This window comes from Aethalodelphis obliquidens, unplaced genomic scaffold (genome assembly GCF_003676395.1).
Source record: "Aethalodelphis obliquidens isolate GAN/ISIS:26980383/991018 unplaced genomic scaffold, ASM367639v1 scaffold25, whole genome shotgun sequence".
NCBI lineage: Eukaryota > Metazoa > Chordata > Mammalia > Artiodactyla > Delphinidae > Aethalodelphis > Aethalodelphis obliquidens.
The window spans coordinates 19,619,250-19,636,217 of NW_020837969.1; the positions used below are offsets into that span (position 1 = coordinate 19,619,250).

Consider the following 16,968-nt stretch of genomic DNA (forward strand, 5'->3'; position numbering starts at 1 on the left):
GGGGTCCCAGAAGAAGAAGAGAAAAAGAAAGGGTCTGAGAAAATATTTGAAGAGATTATAGTTGAAAATTTCCCTAACATGGAAAAGGAAATAGTCAATCAAGTCCAGGAAGTGCAAAGAGTCCCATACAGGATAGATCCAAGGAGAAACACACCAAGACACATATTAATCAAACTATCAAAAATTAAATACAAAGAAGAAATATTAAAAGCAGCAAGGGAAAAGCAACAAATAACATACAAGGGAATCCCCATAAGGTTAACAGCTGATCTTTCAGCAGAAACTGCACGCCAGAAGGGTGTGGCAGGACATATTTAAAGAGATGAAAGGGAAAAACCTACAACTAAGATTACTCTACCCAGCAAGGATCTCATTCAGATTTGATGGAGAAATTAAAAGCTTTAAAGACAAGCAAAAGCTAAGAGAATTCAGCACCACCAAACCAGCTTTATAACAAATGCTAAAGGAACTTCTCTAGGCAGAAAACACAAGAGAAGGAAAAGACCTACAATAACGAACCCAAAACAATTAAGAAAATGGTAATAGGAACATACATATCGATAACTACCTTAAATGTAAATGAATTAAATGCTCCAACCAAAAGACACAGACTGGCTGAATGGATACAAAAACAAGACCCATATATATACTGTCTACAAGAGACCCACTTCAGACCTAGGGAGACATACAGACTGAAAGTGAGGGGATGGAAAAAGATTTTCCATGCAAATGGAAATCGGAAGAAAGCTGGAGTAGCAAATCTCATATCAGAAATAATAGACTTTAAAAGAAAGACTATTAGAAGAGACAAAGAAGGACACTACATAATGATCAAGGGATCAATCCAAGAAGAAGATATAACAATTGTAAATGTTTATGCACCCAACATAGGAGCACCTCAATACATAAGACAAATGCTAACAGCCATACAAGGGGAAATTGACAGTAACACAGTAATAGTAGGGGACTTTAACACCCCACTTTCACCAATGGACAGAACATGTAAAATGAAAGTAAATAAGGAAATACAAGCTTTAAATTACACATTAAACAAGATGGACTTAATTGATATTTATAGGACATTCCATCCAAAAACAACAGAATACACTTTCTTCTCAAGTTCTTGTGGAACATCCTCCAGGATAGATCATATCTTGGGTCACAAATCAAGCCTTGGTAACTGTAAGAAATCGTATCAAGTATCTTTTCTGACCACAATGTTATAAGACTAGATATCAATTACAGGAAACAAATGTAAAATATACAGACATTTGGAGGCTAAACAATATGCTACTAAATAAGAGATCACTGAAGAAATCAAAGAGGATATCAAAAAAAAAAAAAAAGAAATGACAATGAAAACACAATGACCCAAATCTATGGGATGCAGCAAAAGCAGTTCTAAGAGGGAAGTTTATAGCAATACAGTCCTACCTCAAGAAACAAGAAAAATCTCAAATAAACCATCTAACCTTACACCTAAAGGAACTAGAGAAAGAAGAACAAGCAAAACCCAAAGTTAGCAGAAGGAAAGAAATCATAAAGATCAGAGCAGAAATAAATGAAATAGAAACATAGAAAACAATAGCAAAGAGCAATAAAACTAAAAACTGGTTCTTTGAGAAGATAAACAAAATTGATAAACCATTAGCCAGACTCATCAAGAAAAAGAGGGAGAGGAGTTAAATCATTAAATTTAGAAATGAAAAAGGAGAAGTTACAACAGACATGGCAGAAATACAAAGTATCCTTAGAGACTGCTACAAGCAACTCTGCCAATAAAATGGACAACATGGAAGAAATGGACAAATTCTTAGAAAGGTATAATCTTCCAAGGCTGGACCAGGAAGAAATAGAAAATATGAACAGACCAATCACAAGTAATGAAATTGAACCTGAGATTAAAAATCTTCCAACAAAGAAAAGTCCAGGACCACATGGCTTCACAGGTGAATTCTGTCAAACATTTAGAGAAGAGTTAACACCCATCCTTCTCAAACTCTTCCAAAAAATTGCAGGGGAAGGAACACTCCCAAACTCACTCTATGAGGCCACCATCACCCTGATACCAAAACCAGACAAAGATACTACAAAAAAAGAAAATTACAGAACAATATTACTGATGAATATAGATGCAAAAATCCTCAACAAAATACTAGCAAACAGAATCCAACAACACTTTAAAAGGATCATACACCATGATCAAGTGGGGTTTATCCCAGGGATGCAAGGATTCTTTAATATATGCAAATCAATCAGTGTGATACACCATATTAAATAAATGAAGAATAAAAACCATATGATCATCTCAATATATGCAGAAAAAGCTTGTGACAAAATTCAACACCCATTTATGATAAAAACTCTCCAGAAAGTGGGCATAGAGGGAATCTACCTCAACAAAATAAAGGCCATATACGAAAAACCCACAGCAAACATCATTCTCCATGGTGAAAAACTGAAAGCATTTCCTCTAAGATCAGGAACAAGACAAGGATGTCCACTCCCGCCACTATTATTCAACATAGTTTTGGAAGTCCTAGCCATGGCAATCCAATCCAAAAATGGGCAGAAGACCTAAATAGACATTTCTCCAAAGAAGTTATACAGATTGCCAACAAACACATGAAAGGATGCTCAACATCACTAATTGTTACAGAAATGCACATGAAAACTACAATGAGGTATCACCTCATACCAGTCAGAATGACCATCATCAAAAAATCTACAAACAATAAATGCTGGAGAGGGTGTGGAGAAAAGGGAACCCTCTTGCACTGTTGATGGGAATGTAAATTGATACAGCCACTATGGAGAACACTATGGAAGTTCCTTAAAAATCTAAAAATAGAACTACCGTATGACCCAGCAATCACATTACTGGGCATGTACCCTGAGAAAACCATAATTCAAAAAGAGTCATGTACCAGAATGTTCACTGCAATATCTAAGCAGCAGTATTTGCAATAGCCAGGACATGGAAACAACCTAAGTGTCCATCGACAGATGAATCGATAAAGAAGATGTGGCATATATGTACAATGGAATATTACTTAGCCATAAAAAGAAACAAAATTGCACTATTTGTAGTGAGGTGGATGGACCTAGAGTCTGTCATACAGAGTGAAGTAAGGCAGAAAGAGATAAATACCATATGCTAACATATATATATATATATATATATATATGGAATCTAAAAAAGAAAAAAAATGGTTCTGATGAACCTAGGGGCAGGACAGGAATAAAGATGCAGACATAGAGAATGGACTTGAGGACATGGGGAGGGGGAATGGTAAGCTGGGATGAAGTGAGAGAGTGGCATGGACATATATACACTACCAAATGTAAAATAGATAGCTAGTGGGAAGCAGCTGCATAGCACAGGGAGATCAGCTCAGTGCTTTGAGACCACCTAGAGGGCTGGGATAGGGAGGGTGGGAAGGAGATGCAAGAGGGAGGGGATATGGGGATATACGTGTACATATAGCCAATTCACTTTGTTATACAGCAGAAACTAACACAACATTGTAAAACAATTATAATCCAATAAAGATGTTTAAAAGAAAAAAGATGCATATGGAAAATTGTTACAGATTTAAACATAAGTAATTTCTAAGCATGTAAATGATGCTTTCATAATGGCTTCCTGGTGCTTTGCATTGTTAAATAGTATTTTTGTCAGTAAATATCTTCACTCATATTAACTAACTTGAAATTTGTGGACTATAATTTTTGCTGAGGATGAATCAGAGTATCCAGGCTGTATATGTTTATGGCAAAGTATTATTAAAACAGAAATTCAAGTAAATTGAATAGATAATTTAGCTACCTTACTCTTTATTTCCCTGAATGTCCTATACTGTAAACAGGCAGCGGGATTTGATTTTTCTACATTTTCTTGTTCACTAAATGGATATCATAGTTGCTTAAACTTTCCTCTTAATGCACACAAGTGAGTCTAAGAAAAGGCAACATGAGCAATTAGACTAAGTCATTGTTGAGTTTTAGAAGTTTGATAATTTTGCAAAACTAACATCAGTCACTGGTGTGCATACATATGCACGTGGGCTTGTATATTTTAATTCAAGAGATCTACTGTGACTGTTCACCTGTGCTGTCAGTGTTTAAATATCCCCACAAATGGATCAGCAGGACAACTACAGATGGTATATTTGAATTGCATGTTTAGATTGTTAGTATGCTGAGTAAACTTTAGGCCCGTGTTTCTTCTCTAGAACATATGAATGTTTATAAAGTTAAATCTAGTTCTTCCCTCCAAATGCAGGACTCCAGTCATGATTTTAATACTGTTGCAATCATAGATCAATAAGTAGTTATACTTTTGTATTCTGTATGTGTAAGACTAAGCAGATGGGAATATTTAACTAGTTATTTTGAACCAAGTGTATGTAGGAGTTGAAACAGCTTCAGAAAAATAGTTTTTTAAAAAAATTGAGCTGTTAAAATAGAAGTTGATATTGATATTATCCTAAGATCATTTAATTAAGCTTTACCAATGTAATTAACTCTTTCTATATCTTTTGCAATGCTTTGAATTTATTTAATGATTCATGTTCAAAGACCACATTTAATTTTCCTTTCAGACGGGCTTTTGGAAAAGCAATTTAGAAAACTATATATCTGTTCACATATTGCTCTAACGTGGTTTATTGCTGACCAATTCTGGCAATATTATAAAAAGCATTTATTTAAGTTAATATAATTTTCTCAAATGATACATTTAACAGATCTTTGAAATAAGAGCATGTTAATATTTTTAATGTAAATATTTATTAGTTATTGCCCATAAAATGTTATGTTATGGGGAAGCTAAAGTGCTTAAAATATTTGAAAAATTGTAAATGCTTATCCATTAAAAAATCTGAAATTATTATAATATCATATATTTAGAAGAGAGGTAGAATAGAATGGAACAATGTATACAAGGGGCTGTTAAAGCTTCCCTTGTGAGGATCTACTATAAATACATAAACTTACAGTTAAATCAGTTGCTAATCTTGGTTAATGTGGTCCACAGGATAGGCTTCATTTTAGCACACGTCAGTTGTGTTGTGTAACAGTGGTTATTTCTCAAAATACAGTATGAATCAAAGGAAGGGTAGGAAGCAGAATAAGTATATCTCATCTCCCTGGAAAGCAAGGAAACAATTATGAGCCAGAGCTGTTTAACAGTTATAGACCCAAGATTTAGACTTACCCAGAGCTGGGTTTTAATTTTCATTTAGCTGGTTAGCATAGGTACCAGGAAAACTTTTGTTTCCTCATATGTTTTAGAGGTCAAATATTTTAAGGCAAAATAATAAGTACATAATTAAAAGTGCCAGTCATTTTTTATGACATATTTAACTGATTGCGTATGTTGTAGTATTAATAGTTTTCATGCTTTATCCCGATTTATCCATGTCATCTGAAGATTACTGGCAAAAGAAACAATATATATTCAGGAAGTGAATGGCTCCCTGACTCAGCACATGCCCTTACATCTACGGGTTACTTTTGCAAAGATGATTTTTTTTAAATTTCTTTTGAGAAAGACTTCAGATCAACTCAGGGAAAAGGGGGCAATAATAATGCTCAAGTGAAATATGTAATTTTATTCCCCTCTGTGATTCAAAGTATGTGGTAAGCACTCCAGTAACCCAGAATGACAGAGAAAGCACAGAGTTGACGAATATTAACTGTGTAGCCCCTGAGGAACCAGAGTTGTGCCTGTGTCAGCTCTCAATTACTGCAGCTCCACACGGAGGAGGAGATTTTAAAACAATGGGACATCATTAGTGGACACTCATAGTACAGTATTTTGCCAGCGTACCAAATGTCTGTTTGTGAGCCATCCGCAGGGTCCCGCTAAAAAAGAAAGCAACTTCTTAGCTCCTTTGGTAGTCCTTGAGGTAAAACCTGGGCCACAAAGGTGGGGTTATAAAGGGAAGGGGAGAGAAAAACCACACACCTACCCATTGATGGCTCTGTGTTTGTTAGTAAACCTGACACGGTTCAGTGCGAAGTCAATATTAAATCACTTAAGGATATTTCTCTTGAGTTAGTAATTTGAAGAATTCCAACTATCTTGATTGAAAGGTAAGCATTTGAATATACCAAGGCTTTGATTTGGAATGCTTTTACGACATCTTCCAGGAGACAGTGACTCAGTCTAGAGTCAAGGCTGAAAGTAACCTCTTGAAGTTGTGAAATGCCCAATAGCTGCAGTCACTTATCTTTCAATATGCTCTCCAATTTTAACCCCACCCACAAAGGATATAGAAAGAATTTACTTTGCAATAGGGCCTAAGAGTGTGCTTGGAAAAGGAGCCAGGGAGACCATTTCCATATGCTGCTTATTATGTGTGAACTTAGGTATGTCTTTTCTTTTCCCTGGTACCAAAAGATTATGTTGTAATAAAATTAAATATGAAATTGCAATAGCACTTATGCCGAATAAAAATGGAAGTCTTTAATGACCTAGTATGATAAGTGTTCCCCCTGGAATATGCATAGAGATCACATCAGAGAGTGCCCTTTCCTCTTCTTTTTTTATGTTGAGAACCTTTGTTAGGAGATTCATTGTAATTAATATCATCATTATCATCTTTGATGCTTCTGTTACTCATTATATGCATGGTGGTACAGAATTGGAACAGTTTTCTAAAAGGAAAACTAATATAAGAAAAAAGGAGTATTTATATGAAAAAATGAATACGACTGGTCAGTTTCAGAGAATAGTTTTAGAATTCTGTGGTGTATAGTATCTCGCCATTGAATAATTTTTGAGTTCACCAACAAGGAGAAATAGAAGTACATGATCTCTATTTTCCTAAATGGTAAGCTGGATAATTAATCTTCCAACCAGTTAGTGTGTGTGTGTGTTTGTATGTATGTGTGTGTTTTTATGTGTGTGCGTGTGATCTAAAGGTGCTTTTAAATCATATCAAATTTCTAGAGAATTAAGTTCAATTTTATTTTTCTATGTAGACAAACTTACTGAATATAAGTAAGTGCAATTAATCATTTAATCATCACTGGATAATATACTAGAAATCATTTGTTTTTATGTGTTCATTTTTCTTTTTCACTTTATCTTTCTTTGAAGATGCTAAACTATTTAGATATTAGCTGACCCCTTCTCATCATGGCTTTTACATCCCATTTCCCACCTTAGAAATTAAAAGCTCTGAATACCCCTAAAGGATCTACTCGCACAAAAAACAATAGTGAACAACATATAACTATTGAAGATTTTACAGGGAGACAGATAAAGATGGGATATATTCTACAATCCACAGCTAACACATTTAAATCCCTCACAATATATGCATATTCTCCGAGGTCCCTTGTCAACCCTTTAGCCACCAATGTTTGTTGTTGTAGTAGTTGTTGGTAGTTACATGTCTAGGTTCTCTCTCCCAGAAGTATCCTACCTGGTGAAGCATCTTATATACATTAGTCAAAACAATTCAATCCAACCTAACTTTTACCTGCCCCCTACACCCACTTTCATTTTTAGACTCCCTTTAGAAAAACAAACAAATTGTTTTTGTTTTTTAGTTAACAAAACACAGATGCCAGGACGTCTTCAGAAATTACTGGCTTTTGTTACCACTTTATGTCCTTGAGATATCTTCACTTCTCTTCATTTTGGCTCTCTACTGAAGGAAGGAATCTTAATGAATGTAATATTTTGTCTATTAAACCCAAAGGGGCTTTAGCAAGTCTTGTAAAAACTCTTTGCAAACCATCAGAGGTGTCAGAGGAAAAGAAAGAGTGTTGTATCAGAGTAGTAAGCGCAGAGGAAATTTTATGAATTAGGTACATGGCTCCCAATGAGGGCTGGCTGAGAAAAAGGCTATTAGTTAAATGATCTGAGTTTCACTGGTGAAGGAAAAGAAAAAGTTATTTCAGTTGGGTGTAGCTGACTAGCTGACATCACTTATTTTTAAAGAGGTATTTGATAGTAAATGGAATGGGAAAGAGAACCTTTGAGAGTACTTTAGATCAAACACTGTGATGGAAAAAGGAGACCATGAAAATCTGGTAAAAAGAAAGATTGAAGATCTGTAAAAGGGGAATTTGTAGCACAAAGCTAAAGTCTTGTCAGTAAGGTAATATCTTTCTACTTTAGAAAGAAGAAAAATGATTCAAAATAATGTTGATAGATACAGAGAGGTTTTTGAGATGTAAAGGAGAGATTCTGAAGAAATTCATATAGGAGAGATTTAATCTAGAAGTTTAGCTAATCTCAATAACAATATTGGGTGGTTGTGAATAGCACGGGTACTGAAGTGAGAATGTCAGGATTTATACGTGAGAGCTTCTTCACTTACTGCCTGTGTGAACTTGGGCTAGTTATTAACCATCCCTTTGCTTACTTTTCTCATCTGTAAAATGTATATAAAAATAGTGTCTCACAGGTTGGTTTTTACGATCAAATAAAATCATGTATATAAAGTAGTCTATCTTTTATGGACTGAATTGTGTCCCCCAAAACTTCATATGTTAGAGTCCTAACCTACAGTACCTCAGAATGTGACTGTATTTGGAGATAGGTCTTTAAAGAGGTAATTAAGTTAAAATAAGGTAATTAGGGTAGGCCCTAATCCAGTATGACTGATGTCCTTATAAGAAGGTGATATCTGTGCACAGACAGGTTCAGGGAGAAGACCCTGCAAAGACACAGGGAGAAGACAACCATTTACCAGCCAAGGAGAGAGGCCTCTGAAGAAACCAACTTTTCCTAGACCTTAATTTTGGACTTGAGCCTCCAGAAAGTAAATTTCTGTTGTTTAAGCCACCCAGTCGGTGGTAATTTTTTATGGCAGCCCTAGAAAATTAATACAGTACCTGAATCAGTGAGCACAAAATGGATGTTGGCTGTTGCTGAAGTTAGGAACCTTGGATTCTCAGTGACAATGGAAAATGTACATCTTAATAGGCTTCTATCAAAAGAGGTCACATTAGCTTGCTTCCAATTGACCATCTATAATTCTGAAGTTTTGGGTTTTGTTAGAACTTCTGGGAATAACTTTCAAACTGACAATACTCTGTACCTCTTTTGAACGAGAATATAAGACTCTGAGAAATCTCTACTATCAAAGAAAAATACCAAAGTACCATTCATTTATTTTGCTTTTATAGCTACTTTGCTTTTGGAATATTTTGAGGCAAGTTACTTTGTTTAACTTAAAATAGAATACAACAACTAAGGACTAAGAAAAATGTAACAGAAGCTACTTAAAGAAAACGTATTCCTCTTGGATATAGTAAGGATTCAATTACGTATGTTTGCACTGTACTAACTCTGAGATTTATGAGTTCTCAAAGCCAGAAGAATAAACAGTGGTTTACTTGAACTTCCACAACATATGGACCGTATTTCACACTTCTGGCATGAGGTAGATTCAAGCAAGGGAGGATGGTCTGAAAACATATTAGGTAAAGGTACTTACAATTAAGGTCTATAATCTGAAGAAATTTAGATGAACGCATAACTTCAGAGTAGACATCACAAACTGAGATGGAATGTTTGTTAAATCTCAGTCTGCTTTCTTTTTCTTTTTTAAATTAATTTATATATTGTTGGCTGCGTTGAGTCTTCGTTGCTGCGTGCAGGCTTTTCTCTAGTTGCAGCGAGCGGGGTCGGTCTACTCTTCTTTGCGGTGCATGGGCTTCTCATTGCAGTAGCTTTTCTTTGTTGCACAGCACGGGCTCTAGGTGTGCGGGCTTCAGGAGCTGTGGTGCACAGGCTCAGTAGTTGTGGCTCGCGGGCCCTAGAGTGCAGGCTCAGTAGTTGTGGCACACGGGCTTAGTTGCTCTGCGGCATGTGGGATCTTCTTGGACCAGGGCTCAAACCTGTGTCCCCTGCACTGGCAGGCGGATTCTTAACCACTGTGCCACCAGCAAAGTCCTCAGTCTGCTTTTGGTCACTGTATTCATCTATACTTATCAAAAGTTCTAGGGTTTATAATGGACTTCGATGCATGCCTTGGTGCTTTTCCTCATGATTCTCACTCAGGCTGGAATGGCTCTACTCATTCTTGCTGCCTCCACCCATGATAAACTCCTTCTCAGGTTGATTGTCATCAACTAACCCTGCCTCTTTAAGAGCACAAAGTAAAAATTTCTGTCATTTGTGTTTCCATGACATGTTGCAGTGATATATTTAATTAATATCATTCAATAATTCAGAAAAAATTTGGATCATCTACTTTGGGTTAGGCATTCTGCTAGGTACTAGGTCTACTTCTGAGAAAGCATCAAAATCAATGTTTCACCTTCATTTCTTCTCAAATCTTTTTGTGGGGTACTTTAGAGTGAAAAATTTATACGCCTGGCTTCAGTCTTTATATCTTCTATGACGAATGCTTGTTTGGATAAACTAAGTTTATTTTTTGTAGTCTTACTGTTCTGAAGTTGATGCTCTATTTACTGTATAGACAAGGTATTATTCAGTATTTGATGGACCAGAAGTCCCATTCCCATACCAAGCTGAGCAAGATAAAAGTAGCTTTATCACATTTTATGTAATTATTGAATGTTTTTATATTTTTAATCATGGTAAAATACATATAAATTTCTGTTATAACAATGAATGATGAGGAAATACCAGACTTTAAGTAGGACTACTTATTAGCATTAAATAGAATAGTAGACAGTTTTTCTTATTAAATACTGTATTTTCCAACATAGTTTATATTGTGGAGGAGGGTGTTTGGAGAAGGTGGTGGTACAGAAACAACACATTTGAATTGTCTCTTCATATATCAGTGTATGTGAATGTGGTTATAATATCCCTTCGATATTCTATTCATACATTAGGTATTTAGAAAAAGAATGTTGGGTAAATACTTATGGACTATGGCAACAATACTAAGTTCCCTGGGGTGTCAGACCTTCATTATGCCTCTTGGAAGATTTAAAAAGATGCACTTTGTTGTAAAATTTCTGGGCAAATGCATATATATTCTTTATTATAGCATTTCTTTGTACTTTGTTTAGATTAAGAGAGTCAAGTACTCTGACTTCTTATTGCTGGACTTTTCTTACCATTTATTATTCAGTGGTAGATTCCTAGTATTTTATTATATTTTTACAGATACCTGTCTTCTGTTCTTATTTTTTACCTCAACTCACATGCTTGGGAATTCAATCTTGATAACATAACATAACCTTGTCATAGCCTTTTTTTAAGCCAGCTACTGCAGTAGCAATGCATTTAGACATTTCCTGTTTTATTTCATAAATTTATGTTCAAAACCTGTGACACTCTCCTCTGACTTCTTCATCTGTAACAGAATCCATGATTGCTGCTTCTGTTATTATGTCAAAGTCCTTTCAAGGTACATAAATGGTAAACACAATGGTTTAGAAAACTAGTTCAGTTTCTCCATTAACTGATTTATGGACTGAAGATAGAAGAGGATAAAAAAAATCTTTCCAGTGTAGGTTTATTCTCTGCTTTGATTCACTGTTCAGACAAGTGTCTAGTCAAAGGAAGAGAAAAATAAGAAATTCATGGGTATATAATTAACAAATATGATTCCAAAGCCTTGAAATTACTTTTCACTCATTCTATTTTACATCAAGTTTTCACAACTAAGTTAAAATTAATCCTATGGTCCTCTGTGGATTCTTACAGATATGTTTTAATGTTATGATTATTATTTAAATTCTCCATGTTTCCTTCATCTGAACATATCTGCATTTATACAAATTCATTTAAAATATTTTTGTAAACAAGTTGGAATTACAAAAAAAGTGATCAGTAGTCCCTATTTAAAGAATTAAAATCTTGTAAAACAAGAAAATACTGGACAGAAAATGTTCAAAGAGCATAATTATTCTTTTAAGGTTACCCAGGACTTGTTTGCTAACAGGTGTGGTAAAATATACAGACACTGTCATGAAAGGAGAAGTTTTTATAGTCACAGGTTCTTAGAAACAGGGAAGAACAGCATGCCACTCAAGGCCACACAGGGAAGCACCAGGGTCATGAGGAAAGGAGTAAGGGGAAAACATGGGCCAAAGACTTAATTGTGGTTACAATGGGAAGGAATGGGCAAGGGTAGCAGGCTTAGCAGGTTTAGGATTGGATAGTTAGAGTAATTTTGGCAGATTCTGGGCTGTAAGGACTGACACTAATTGGCTGATCTCTGTCTCTGGGATGATAGAATAGGTGGGTAGTGGCCCAGAGTATAAGCCTTCCGAGAGCCAAAGGATCTGCTGCGGGTATGGGCTCCTGACTGACTGGTTTGCATATCAAAGATATGCTTACAAGTGAGTTGTTTAGTACCTCTAGGAATTAGCTAGCCTTGTGTGGGGCATTCTCTCCAGGGCCATAAGTCATCAGATGTCAAATAATCTGAAATACATGGTTAATATGTGTTTAACATTGGAAACCTATGTACAATCCATGAAATTTGTAGATAAGATTTAAAAAATGTGTTTTAGAGCATGATATCCAAGACATCATTGCTAGACCATTAGTTATACTGCCAGTATAAGGAAAATACAGTGCTTAGTTTCTTGTGCCTGAACTATAAAAAAAAAAAAAAATTACAGTTTAGAGTGAGTTCTAGTTTGTAAAGACTTACACAAAGTATTTTGTTTGTCGCGCCTCAAATCTTGCATGTGTGGTTTTTTTTCCCATTATAGAGAGGAAGAGATATGTTTAAAGAGGTTAAATAATAGTGGTGAGAGTGGACAACCTTGTCTTGTTTCTGATCTTAGAGGAAATGGTTTCAGTTTTTCACCATTGAAAACGATGTTGGCTGTGGGTTTGTCATATATGGCCTGTATTATGTTGAGGTAAGTTCCCTCTATGCCTACTTTCTGGAGGGTTTTTATCGTAAATGGGTGTTGAATTTTGTGGAAAGCTTTTTCTGCATCTATGGAGATGATCATATGGTTTTTCTCCTTCAATTTGTTAATATGATGTATCACATTGATTGATTTGTGTATATTGAAGAATCCTTGCATTCCTGGGATAAACCCCACTTGATCATGGTGTATGATCCTTTTAATGTGCTGTTGGATTCTGTTTGCTAGTATTTTGTTGAGGATTTTTGCATCTATGTTCATCAGTGATATTGGCCTGTGGTTTTCTTTTTTTTGTTACATCTTTGTCTGGTTTTGGTATCAGGGTGATGGTGGCCTCGTAGAATGAGTTTGGGAGTGTTCCTCCCTCTGCTATATTTTGGAAGAGTTTGAGAAGGATAGGTGTTAGCTCTTCTCTAAATGTTTGATAGAATTCGCCTGTGAAGCCATCTGGTCCTGGTCATTTGTCTGTTGGAAGATTTTTAATCACAGTCTCAATTTCAGTGCTTGTGATTGGTCTGTTTATATTTTCTATTTCTTTGTAAGAGGGAGGAGATATGGGGATATATGTATTTGTATAGCTGAGTCACTTTGTTATAAAGCAGAAATTAACACACCATTGAAAAGCAATTATACTCCAATAAAGATGTTAAAAAATAAATAAATAGGGGCTTCCCTGGTGGCGCAGTGGTTGAGAGTCCTCCTGCTGATGCAGGAGACGCGGGTTCGTGTCCTGGTCCGGGAAGATCCCACGTGCCGCGGAGCGGCTGGGCCCATGAGCCACGGCCGCTGAGCCTGCGCGTCCAGAGCCTGTGCTCCACAACGGGAGAGGCCACAACAGTGAGAGGCCCGCGTACCGCAAAAATAAATAAATAAATATATAAATAAAAAATAAAGAGGTTAAGTTACTTATTAGAATCACCCTATCAGTAAATGGCAATAGAAGCCCAGTCATCTGCTTCTAAATCTCACTGTCTGACCCCACTGCTTTGCTGACTACTCCTCCGGTGAGTGTGAGGGGCTTAGCCTGCAAACTTTGATAGCTATGGGTCTGACTGAACTTTAGCAGCTTCCTGATCGTGCAAAAGGCTTAAAGAAATTGAAACCATTTTGAACTATTTTCCCCACTACTGTTTTATCTCTTCCATACAGCATCAGTCATCCATTTTTTATCTCTTTATCTATTTTTTGTTAGCTGCTATACTGAGAGAAGAATCAGTGGGTGATGAAGTTGGAGCTGAGAAGGGCGTAGAATCAGGGAGTCTACACTCATAATACTGTTCGCAGCAGGGCTGGCGATATCCCAACTTACTTTAATTAGAGTGAGGTCTGCGGGCAAGGATGGGCTTACAGGCTGTGAGGAGAGAGTTACAGAGAGTGAGAAAGCAAGGAAGAAAGGACCTGGATTCTGTTATCACTTAAATAACCTGAGTATAGTGTGGCTCCGTTGGCATTAAGACTGAGTTCAGAAGTAATATTACTTCTAAAGTAAAGGCTTAACAAGTTCTACTGGAATCATAGTTATGCTTGAGATTCATTTTAATTTTTGGTTTCATTAAGCATACTTCATTTTAGTATCATAGGACACATTAATGTTATCAAGAATGGAAAAGGCATGTGATTTGATACAATAGACATTTAAACGTATTAGCATGATAATGAGTTGGAGATGGTCTAGATATACTGGGGAGAAAGATTCAGACTATCCAGTGGAGGAATACATTGCAGTGAAAACAGAACTCAGATTGGCTAAGCATTTTAGCTTTTAAAATTTTATATTGATTTTGGAGATTTTGTGAGAAGTAGAATTTAATAACAGACTGGCCCAGAAGGGAAAGAAAATGAAAATATGTAATATTTACAAGTGTGTCATATGTACACTAAAATGGAGTCATCCACACAGAGCAAAGTGAGGGTAGAGAAGACGTGGTAAAAAAAAATGAGTAGTGAAATACCATTTCTGCAAGTGTTGTTGAATTGAACAGGAACACCATATTTATCCATTTTGTTAATTGGAAAATACAATTGTTAATTGCTTTTAACAACTATTCAGTTCTAATTCAACAAATATTTGTTGACCTTCCTGAGATAAACATAAATCCTAAATAATGGAGATGCAGTGATGAACATGCTGGCCACAGTTCCTGGTGTCAGAGGGATGACATGCAAAAAAGCGTCTTAGTGACGCTTTCCAGAATGTATTATCAGTGGATCAAATATTTACTTAGAATTGTTTCCAGCTGAATGTTGTTCCAGATTCCCTTACTCTAACCATGTCATGTATCGAAAAAATACTAGCCAAGGCGTCAGGTATCTTCAAACATAACATTTAGGGCTTCCCTGGTGACACAGTGGTCGAGAGTCTGCCTGCCGATTCAGGGGACACGGGTTCGTGACCCGGTCCGGGAAGATCCCACATGCCGTGGAGCGGCTGGGCCCGTGAGCCATGGCCGCTGAGCCTGTGCGTCCGGAGCCTGTGCTCCACAACGGGAGAGGCCACAGCAGTGAGAGTCCCGCGTACTGCAAAAAAACAAAAACAAAAAACCCCATAACATTTAATAGGGGAAAAGGAACAAATTGGAACATGCAAGGAGTAATTGCAGTTTAATATTCTAATTGATTTTAGTAATTTTTGCTTATTCTTACAGCTTTCTCACCCCATCGCCCCACTCCTGTATGCACATGAACATATACTGCCACTTTTTTTTTTCCCCCCAGAACTTTGTTTTTGCCATTTGGACTTACATTTTGTAATCAGTCTATCTTTATACTTTTTGTATTTATCTCCATATCTATATCTTTTTTCAAATGAATATACATTAATACATCAAAAAAAGAAGAGAATATGCCAGTTGGAGCATAAAGCTTCTTGTGGCACTGCTGATCCCTCATCAAGTGATGATGTCTAATAAGATTTTCTTCATGTGATTTTGATCAGGGATCCAAACTTGTTGAAAAGCTAAAGTACCATTTATTTCAACCAGAATGGCAGGTGTTTTTAAAAAAATCTTTTTATTTTGAAATAATTATGCATTCACAGGAAATTAAAAAGATAGTACAGAGAGAATCTGTGTATTCTTTACTTAGTTTCCCATAATGTTACATCCTTTTTTTTTTTTTTTTGCGGTACGCGGGCCTCTCACTGTTGTGGCCTGTCCCGTTGCGGAGCACAGGCTCCGGACACACAGGCTCAGCGGCCATGGCTCACGGGCCCAGCCGCTCCGCGGCATGTGGGATATTCCCAGACCGGGGCGCGAACCCGTGTCCCCTGCATCGGCAGGTGGACTCTCAACCACTGTGCCACCAGAGAAGCCCATAATGTTACATCTTATATAACCATAGTAAAATGTCAAAACCAGGAATTTGACATTGGTCCAATGAGTGTGTATTGTTCTATAACATTTTATAGCGTGTGTAGAAAGGTGTAACCACCACTACAATCAAGATGCAGAATGATTCCATCCCCTGCAAGATCTCCCTCATACTGTTCTTTACAGTCACACTCATTCCTTCCCCTCCCCCATCCTTAATTTCTAGCAAAAACTAGTCTGATCTCCACATCTGTAATTTGTCATTCTAAGAATGGTATATAAAGGAAATCATACAATATGTAACACTTAGAGATTTTTTTTTATTCATAGAACGGCAGGTTTTATAGCAATGTTTTGTATATAAAATGTATTAGTTTGCTAGGGCTACCATAACAAAATACTACAGACCAGGTGACTTAAACAACAAGAATTTATTTTCTCAGAGTTCGGGAGGCTGAAAGTCCGAGATCCAGGTTCCTACAGGCTTCATTTCATCCACTTGCAGATGGCCACCTTCTTGCTGTATCCTCACATGGCCTTTTCTGGTGTCTCTTCCTCTTCTAAAAGGATATCAGTCCTACTGGATTAAAGTCTGACTCTTATGACTTCATTTAGCTTTAATTACCTCTTTAAGGCCCTATCTCCAAGTTAGGGCTTCAACATATGAATTTTGAGGGTACAAAAGTCAGTCTTTCTTGATTTGCCTAGTGACAAAGTTACACAGTCTGGTTTACAAACTAGATTACTCAGAAAAATTGACTTAGCATGAATGAACATATCAAGCAAGTTTATATGATAGGTAACATTCAAATACTTTCTATAAAATTAG

General features: G+C 36.4%; 1 protein-coding gene across 1 annotated transcript in view; it reads left to right on the plus strand.

Moving 5' to 3' along the window:
- SGCZ (sarcoglycan zeta) overlaps positions 1 to 16,968 on the plus strand; it is a 908,802-nt gene that overhangs the window by 447,112 nt on the left and 444,722 nt on the right. The gene's annotated exons all lie outside the window — the stretch shown is intronic.